The sequence below is a fragment of the Lactuca virosa genome, chromosome 4 (assembly GCF_052849685.1).
Source record: "Lactuca virosa cultivar CGN04683 chromosome 4, Lactuca_virosa_CGN04683_v6, whole genome shotgun sequence".
Lineage (NCBI taxonomy): Eukaryota > Viridiplantae > Streptophyta > Magnoliopsida > Asterales > Asteraceae > Lactuca > Lactuca virosa.
The window spans coordinates 106,350,144-106,360,732 of record NC_136429.1 but is presented as its reverse complement, the minus strand read 5'-3'; positions in this window follow the sequence as shown (position 1 = coordinate 106,360,732).

Here is a 10,589-nt window from a genome sequence, read left to right as displayed (position 1 = left end):
ACACAAGAAAAAGATGGAGGATTGAAGAAAAAAGTGATTTTTTTTATAAAAAAAAATCATAATTATTCGATGTTTATTCGGGCATAACAAAACATTATGCAAATACCTCCAACTAGTGAAGTTTTTTGGAAATCAAAACCGCCTCTACTATCGGTACCATCAGGTGTGTCTTCCTCCATATTTTTAATTCCTTTTATATTAACTTTTATGATTTTTTTGGATAATCAACTTAGGATGAATGTACTGCTATCTTAAATTCTATCTTTAATTATCTTATCCTGAAGTTGGTCACCATGAAATATGTGATGAGTTAGTAGCATCTCTATATCTTGAATGTAACTCATCAAGATGGAAAATGATAGGAGTTTCGTACATCGAGTCATAATATCTATTTAATACTGATTTTGTGGGTTGCTCAGCCGGTTTGGAAATATTTATATTTATTTAAAAATTGTTATGTGAAATACCCAAGTGTTTGAAAAATGAAGGTTTTTGGCTCGAGCCTACGATCTTTCAATTGAGGACCCAACCGAACAATATGTGGCATCATGCTCTGAGTACTTGGTCTTACTTATTCCTGCGCCTTTGGGGTTGGGAGGGGACTATTATTGTTTTCACACAACCAAAAAGCATCAGAAGACATTGAAGAACTTCAAAGTATCTATATTCAAGCTCAAGTCAAATACAAAGATGATCAAATCCGATGAAGCCATCAAAGAACTTGAAGAATGCACAATCAAGATGAATATGAAGAAAAGTTCAAGTTGAAGACATTGTGTGAAACAATATGTGACCCCTCGATAGCGGGAGTGTATGGGTTGGTCTATTAAGTGTTACCGACCGCGCTAACTATGTTAGTGAACCTTGAAAACGGGACTTTAGCAATGAGTTCAACTGATTACTCATGAGGTTGATTATTGGAAAGGGTTCAAAAAGTGAAGGGTTTCAAACAACAAAGTAAAATAAGCATAACATGTATTTTGAGTTTAAAAGTTCGGATAAGCAACTAATAATCCTCAAAATCAATATATTGTGTTGATTGAAAGTATTATGATAAAATGTATGGAATTCATGATTCCATTTAGTTTTTCTTAGGATGAAAGATTAAGCCTATGCTGATTATTTCTGGCCAACCTCGGGACGAGTTTGGAATAAAGTTGGGGAGGTTGAGTTTGTGGTCAAACTTTATGCTACAGTAGTCAATGAAAAAGAACTAATACTTGCAATTGTCATGAAAAATATTTAAACTAAGATTTAAATAAAAAGAAAAACTATAAACTTTATATTGCTAATGATTACCAATGAGAAAAACAAGGTTACTTCAAGTTTAGTGTCAGATGATTAAGACTCACGTGTTTATCTTCCCTTAAATTCCAAATTAATTATGAAAACATAACTGTCTAAGGTCAATTAACATGCAATAAATAACTTTGGGCACATAATATGTTATTCCTACTAATTGTCTTACTCCCTATGTCTAAATGGATTATGAACAATGAGTGGCTTGGCAATATTGTTTCTTATGATTACCAATTACAATGTTTAGCATTTAAAATCACAAGTTTTGAATAGTATATGTTGATTCAACCGATCGTCTTAATTCCTAAACTATATGAACTCGACACGATTAGTGAATTTGACAATATACTATCTTAATTGTAAAATCAAACACATGAATAATACCCAACTTCAATTATCATTAATCAAAATCATAACTTTAAGAACAAACAATAACTAAAGTTGATTGGAATAGAAGTAATAATCAAAACACATTCATCAAATAATCCTAAACATTCCCGGAAGTAACCCTAATGATTTAGTCTTCCATAAAATTCACAAAACACACAACTAGGATAAAAACAATGAAATCTAATGTAGGATCCATAAAGAAACTAAGAATCATAAAGATAATGATGTTTGATAATCATTAAAGCATAGAACAACGGGACCTTGGGGAAAAAGTAATCAATTCTAGAACTTGATAGAATTGATGTAGATCCACCCTTTGAACGATCTTCAAACGTCAAATGATTGTCTACTTGATGATTCATAGCCCTAATTTGGAAATTGATGATCAAAAATGTGTTTGGAAAAGCTTTGAACGTGTTTGGAACCCTCCAAAACTGGGGAAAATCGCAGGGGAGAAGTCCTCTTTCGATTAGGGTTAAATCTCCTTTAAATAGGTGCTGAAAAACTGATTTTCGGAGTTGTTTTCCGCTTCTACGTCATAGTGGGCGTCTTAGACGTAATATAGGACGTTTGGGCGTCCTTCATGGCGTTTTACATGCCTTCTACTGTCCTTGATTTACACTTGAAAATGGCCTAAAACGGTTCGGCGTCCTAGGAGGCGTCTTAGACGCGTTATAGGACGTTCTTCATCTTTGGTGCCCCTTTTTGGTGATGAAAACGGTAGAATCAGTAAAAATGCAAAACATGAAAGTTGTAGGAAATTTTGTCTAGTTTCCAGAACGTCTTTATTCATGTCAATCGGAGCTCTAGATATTGAGATATGATCAAAACATTGAAGAGTGGTCAAATTTCTCAGCACCATTTTTCTTTATTCTTTTAGCAATTCGTCTCCCATGCTTGTTAGCTTCATTTTTCTCATTTTTCTTGCAGTTCCACCCAATTTTAGTACTACATATTGACCTGCATATAAATTTTAACTACTCATCAAAGTAGTGCCATTCTTGGGCAATTACACATCAATTCAACATATTTAGTACAATTTATTATGTTAAAAATGTAGACCGATCAATATGGTTGAGGATTGCTTTGATGTGGAGCTTGAAAGCGGTTATAAGATGGTTTTTGATTGGGATTCCAAGTCCGTCTATACTTCATGGATAGAAGTTCAAATTCTTGTTGAAAACGAAGTTCGAAATCGGCTTCTTCTGGATTATAACTTTCTTCATATGGGTAACTTGGAACTTGAGGAACAAGTACAACAGGTGGAACAGGTAGGATGGCTCCAAAAGGGTCCGAAGAAGATGGATTCTAAAGTGGTGGGTTGAGAAAATTAACCAAATCAAGAGAACCTCCTGAGAGTTCTCTTAACGTTTGAGCAACATTGGATTCATGACCTTGTAGTTCGTCAAACAACCGGTAGAGCATTAGTTTCTTTAAACATCCATTACTATGAAGACATGACTTAACATTACCCCATTCTTTTCCTAAACTGTTTATGAATTTGAGGTTGTACTCGAGAGGAGTTTGGATAACTCCATGTGCTATCATGTTGTTCACCATGATAATATACCGGTTCACCAGGAGTTGTAGTGATGGTGTCAAAGTCGTTTACCACCTAGGTCAAACACTTATCCTTCATATTCTCTAACCCTTCGAGAAAGTCTTCAAGTGTATCCCAAACCTCTTTAGCATATTTTCACAACTTAATGTGCTCAAAGAGAGAATGAGGAACACCAAATACCATCTTAGAGAAGGCGACTTGATCTGCATGGAGTTTCTTAATGTCGGCTGCAGTTAGTGGTGTTGGTCGAGCTTCTTCTTTACCCATGAGCGTGGAAACAACATCTCTAACCACTTGTTTAATAGGAACATGAGGACATACTTTCCCTGACCTCCATATTGCTTCACCTTTTTCTTTACCAAGAAAAAAATCTCTCCATTCTAACTTTCCAATGATCATACTCTTCAACAACTAGCAATGGGGCACGCGAAGGGCAACCCACACTATTTGCTATTTGCATTGAGTATATTTATTGAGATTGATTACAAGCAGCCACTGAAGTTAAGTTTTTTGAGCTGAAGTGGTATATAGAAGAACTTTTATCCTGAACATAGAAATGATTGATGTAACATCCATAAAATTCAAGCCAATTTAAAAGTTTTAAAAACATTTAAAACCATCAAATTATTAAAACTTGTTTTCAAAAGAGTTTAAACATCATAGTATCCCCAGAATTAAATCATGAAAATATAAGGAGGTGCACGATCACGCCTTCGCCTTCCCGCGATCATCAGAATTACCTGAAAAATAATCAAAAAATGTAAGCCCAAAGCTTAGTAAGTTCCCCCAAAATACCAACGCCATACAAATATAACCATATCATATAAACAAACACATCATGCATAATGAGCCATCAGTGTGACTGGAACGCCTCAAAAGCCACCAGTCTATATGGACCGCTCTCCGAGCCATCGACACGTCTGGACCGGCTCTCAGGGCCTTCAGCCTATCCGGACTGCTCGCCGGGCCTTCGGCCTGACTAGAATGCCCTAACCGGGTCTGCAGTCTATCCGGCCCGCCCTGGGTATGTTGGCCTACAGCACAAAGCAGGACCTGCCTCAATGCAACCCCCAATCAAGCAATCATGTGCACATAAATATCATACGCTAGCTAGCATGTACAAATAGTCATTCAGATCTAACAGATTACTAACATGACAACCATCCTATAACCAGGATACCGATCTAACCGATCACTAACATAGCAACCATCCTATAACCACGATACTGATCTAACCGATCACTAACATATCAACCATCTTATAACTAGGATACTAATCTAACCGATCACTAGCATAGCAACCATCCTATAACCAGGATACCGATCTAACAGATCACTAACATAACAACCATCCTATAACCAGGATACAAATCATAAAGGGTCGGCCTTGGTGCCTTAGACCCTGTTGATTTAGTGAGAAGAACCCACCTCATGATGTCGAAGTGCAGTGATAAGATCAAACTCCCGAATCACCGTCACGAACTCAACCACCTATAACCACCATATGACTAAGTCCATCAGAATCCCAAATTACCAAAATACCCTCAAAAGTCCAACTGGTCAACCCTTGGTCAAAGTCAAAGTCAACAGTCCATGTTGACCCAACTTGTTGAGTGCACCTAGCAACTCGTCGAGTTCCTTAGGAACTCAGGAAATCATAAAAAAAACCCTAATTGACTCGTTGAGTTTCCAACCAACTCGTCGAGTCCATGCATTTACAGATGTCGGGGAAAACCCTAACTGACTCGTTGAGTCCTCTTACTGACTCGCCGAGTTCATGCAGAATCAATATATGCAATCTTCATCCGAATCGCCGAGTCGGCTATGCGACTCGTCGAGTCCCTTCAGTCCATTTATCATCCAGACGTTTGTAAGCCACCCCAAAGCTCCATATTGCAGATCTAGCCTCCTAGGGCTTGGTTTCTACGTAAAGTTGCAAACTTTACGTACATGCATGGTCCTAAATGCCAAAACCAAGCTAAGGGAAAGGTTTAACCCAAAGGGAAGGGCCCAAGCTTGCTAAATTTGATAACTTTATTGCTATAGGGACTTGGAGAAGTCTAGATCTGCAGTTACAGCTTCAGATCATGAACAATACCCGAAACGGTTCACCTATATGCTAGAATGGACCTAACCTTAAGCATGGAGATATCTAGTTAGAGGAAAGTCAAGGTAACGACTTGTTACCTTCAAAATGATGCCTAGATGAAGAAGAGTCAGATCCACAAGCTTTTCTTTGACTCCAAGCTCCTTAAACTTCAAGCCTTCTTCACCACAATCACTTTCCAAGCTTCTTCACACACACACACAAATGGAGGGTATTCGAGATTAGGATTTTCTGGACTCAAGGGGGGACAGTAAGGGAGGCCGAGGGAGGCTAATGTCCCTTTAAATAGGGTGTAAAACCCTAAAAATTAGGGTTTCATTTTCCAGCTCCTACTCGTCGAGTTAGGGTCCTCCGATTTGCCGAGTAGGTCCAATAATCCACGCGGGCTACCCCGCCTCTACATGGTGAGTTGGGGCAACCAACTCGTCGAGTAGGTCCATAAACATGTATATGAGGTTTTAAAACTTATACCTGGGAGTCGGGGTGTTACAATTGAGATACCAAGGTAATCAACAATCAGCTATAATCTGTTCTTATAGATTCAATGGAATGCAAGGGTTTGTGCGGACAAGGTTTGAGAACTCAAACCTTGAATTAGCTTAAGGTTAATGTCTGATTGTAATGAAGATCCAGTCAAGTCTGTTAAACCAGTCTTGTATCGGAATAGAAATAATCGACAAAGTGCTCAAATATAGAAAAATAGTAAGTATGAACAATGTAAAGTAATTCAAGAACAAGAAGAATGTAAGAGAGAATGATTGACTTAATGATTCTTGATTAGAGTGAAAAAGGTGCACAGATCTCTTTGAGATACAAGGAAGACACCTCCTTAAATAGCTAAGAAGTAACTAAAAAATGAAGATCTTATATGCTCAAGAATCATATTAAAATGATATTGCTAATTAACATATGATACTAATGGGTCACACTAACAACAACTTGGTACAATTGATTATTTATTAGAAATTGATTTTAATAAATATTCAATAAACTCTTATACTTAATTGGAAATTATTTATTTCTAGGAAATAATAATTTTCATTAGCAAGTAACATTACATAATTCATATGGTATTATATGGTATGAATTATTAAGTCATGCATAACACTTTGGACTAGATAAATTCTTTTGTCTTTTACCAAAAAGTTAAATTTTATATTTTATAAACTTGGTTTATAAAATATAAAAGGCTTTTGTCTTCTTCTTTGTTCCTATTTTCGAAATTATGGCTAGACAAAAGAAGACAATGTCTTTTGATTATTTAAATAAAAGTATGGCTTGTATTAAGAAGCATGGGGGACAAATCTAGCTAGTAGAAAAATGAGTGATTAATGGTTAAAGACCCATGTACATTATGCATGCTATATAAATGATATAAAGGCTTTCACTTGTGTGTGGTTCCTCTTAGCATGCAAAACCATAACATCCTTAAGGATGTTAGGTTTCTCTCATTTCTTCATCTTACGGAGAGTTTACTTGCTTATTCTTATGCTCTCTTGAAGTTCATGCTGGTTATCAACTTCAAGCTTAAGAGTTAAGAGTTTTAGACTAGCATCTACATCAAGTTGGCTTCTTGTTGGTGTCTCTAAAATTCATCATTCTTCATCAACTTCCAAGCCTCTCAAGAAGATTCAAAGATCTACAAAGCTTGTTATTTGTTCTTCTTCTTCTTTGGTTGTGTTTGTTTTCTTTCCAAACTTTGCAAGAAGATCCTTGGTGGGTTATAAACTTGTTTATGTTATTCAAAATATTAAGTCTTCCGCTGCTTAAAAATCTTGTTTTGAAACTAGTTTTTGAATAAAAACCCAACAAAAAACAAATATGATAAAGTGTGCATGGACTGAGAGACTTCTGAAGATCAATAGACTGACGCAACCGTTGCTGTTGATCTTGTCTCTTGAACTATACTAGAAAACATTAAGAACATTACAAGATAGTACTTGCAACAATTAGTGCATTACAGAGTCAAAATATTTCTAAACATAAAAGGATCTCAGACTGGTCTTCACTTCGGAACATCTTTACTTCATAACACTTTCACTTAGGAACTCCTTCATCTCGGATTGCATAAGGATCACTTCTTCATGTTCCAACACGTCATACCCTAGTCACGACAAAACAATCGGGAAGTACCCTTAGGCGTGTCGCGGCTACCGAAATAGGCTTATTGCGGCCTTCAGAATACCACCCTCAACTCACTAAGCACTTAATCCCTAGAGCCAAAGACTAAACCTTTCAGATCTAAGTCTCTTAAGGATTTTAATGGATAAAGTGTCTAACTTTATCTAGATCCATGGCTTAATCTCCCAAAAATTCCAACCCTAACACCAAAATAGACTTTAACGACCAAGAACTAATGCATGGACCAAAGAGAGTGCATGAACTCTCATTTTTTCTTCTATTAAATTGACCAAAAAGCATTTTAGTCCAAGCACATTGCTTTGGAGTTCTCCAAACTCGAAGATCACTATAAAAAGGGACCCAAAGACACCAAAATCACATGCAAGGTCTAGATCTAATGGAAAGAAAAAATAAATGTTGAAACTTTATACTCAGGAAGGAAGGTCCAGATATGATATGAAAAGGTTGGATCTACACTTGAATCAAGCTTCATTGCACCAAAATAGGATTCCTTCACCTTCAAGCTTCACAAACAAGGTTCAAAACTTCAAGAATACACTAAGGATGTTAGGTTTTGGGTAAGGGTACGTTTCTGGAAGTGGAGGCTGATAAATAAGGCAAACCATGTGGGTTTGTGCCTTTAAATAAGGACCAATGTTCGAGAATTAGGATTTCATTGAACAGATAAGGCGCGCCGCACCCTAACTTAGGCGTGGCCCGTCCTGCCACATGTCCAACTCTTTCAAACTTTAAACTTAAAGAATTAAATACATACCCGGAATCCGTAGGTTACATTTTCGCCAAATTTATCTTTTTCTCTAATAATAATATAGTACTAATTTGGACGACTCTTCAAATACATTTACAAATGTTCTAAAATTAAAATCACTTGGGTTTTTTTGGTACAAAACGCAATAATGATTTTTAATTCTTTGTAAATGATTCTTTTCTTGCTAGCCTCTTATTAGTTAGATAAATTTAGTCGTTCAAAAAGAATTATTATATTGTTATGTTTTATACAATTAGCTATAAGATTAGTAATATTTTACAGAAAATTGTAAAACTGATCCATATAGTTTATAGTTTATCTTTGGATGGACTCCAAAAAGTTTTTGGTTTTCAAAAAACGTCCTTTTGATATAATAAACCTTTTTATTAACTAGATTTAAATCTCACATGATATTATTATTAAATATAACATTTTTAAGAAACATTTTCTAAAAAAAAAATTATGTCGATTTTCATTAAGGTGACTTCCATTATCGCTTAGGCATGCTTACTTGCTAGTTCGATCGGAAATTGTGGTTTATGTTTTTTTTTATTATAATTATTGGATGTATGTGTTAAGATGTTCTGAAATCATTTTTTTGCATAAGCAATGTGTTGTTGTCAATGCAATTACAATCTTTTCTAATAATTTTCTTTTAGGCAACTTGTTTTCCATTGTTATTGCATTTTTATCGGTTTATATGGAATCCAAAAACACCATTAGTTATATGGTCATTATTATGACTCTCCATTTATGATGAATGTTTTTTTTAGAATTTATTAATATGATTAGAATTTTTGTGAGACTATTATATAAAACACTTTAGATCGTTTATTATTATCATTATTCATTCCTATATCTTTTTTCCTCTCATCTCATTGGAGATATATCAAATATAACCGTTCAATAAGTAGTTACCGCTTTTATAATGTTTTTTTTCCGATTCAGGATTTTCCACTTTGTATGGCTGTTTTACGTTTGTGGTTCTTTGTGTTGGTCTTTCTAAAACAGTATGTTAAGATAGCTCTTATATGCATATATAGGACGCGTTTGAGAGTGTTTTTTAAAATAATTTATTAATTTATTGACTTTTTAGAATGTCAATAAATTTTTAAAAAAAAAACCTGTTTAGTAAACACTAACTTTTTAAGAAAAAAATAACTTTTTCAAAAAATCAGAATTAATGACCTTTTGGAAAGAAGTCACATACACAGCCTTAGTCCACGAAAAATACAGATTTTAATCCATTGTAACAATTGCTTTTTTCGCTCACATACACATTAGTCCACGAAAAGTATAGATTTTAATCCATTGTAACAATTGCTTTTTCGCTGTCGCAAAAGCATTATAATATTCTAAACAAAAAATTTAATTTTTAATTTTCGTTTGTTTTCATGCTAAATCACCTTTATATAGAGAGGCCAGGGTCGGTGAAGTCGGTGAAGTGTCGTAGATGCCTTTATCACAACTCCTACTAGTACAATTATGGTCGAACATTTACTTTTAAGTAAATTACAGTTGTGGTCCCTGTAACTTTGTCAAAATTTTAGTTTTGGTCCCTATTTGAAAATATTGATAGGTTGCATCCATGTAGTTTTAATAAATTACGGTTCTCGTCTCTATCCAAATGAAAAGATTATATTACCCTTTATAATTAATTTTGTATTTTTTTTATTAAATAACTAAATAAATATAGTTATTTTAATAGAGTTTTTTCCACCACACCCCACCCCATCCTACATCCACTATTGTCTTCATTCCTCTATCACCCTCCATATTTTCCGACGACATCACAACCACCACCGATTATCACCTCCCTCCCTTTCCTCATTCTCTCCCGTCTTCTTCATCTCAATATTCATACAAACATCGTTGATTACACCTACCCTTTTTGCTTTATTCCCAACGGTGCCACAACTCACACCACCGTCGGAGACGAAGATCGATGGTGGTAGTTTTCGTATGGTGCGAGTCACTAAGACTGAGTCATCGAGGGAAGGTTACCAGATAATTTATTGAAGTACAAGAATATGGACTCTTTCATTATCATTGTCTCAAGCTTCATCTTTGATGCCTTTTAAAGGCATCATCAATCATCTACGAATTTCTGGTTTAGTTAATATACCCTGCTTTTCCGATCTTATCGACTTTCCAAACAACCACCCCCCCCCCCCCCCCCAATCATGTATTATGTGTAACGCCCGCGTTTCTCACTAGGCATTAATAAGATGATGTAATAGTTAAGGTCAACAATTGTAACCTATTTGATGTAATAAAGAAGAATTATTTGAGTATTATGTGATTTATGTGCAATATACGTGCTTATAACGACATAATAAAAT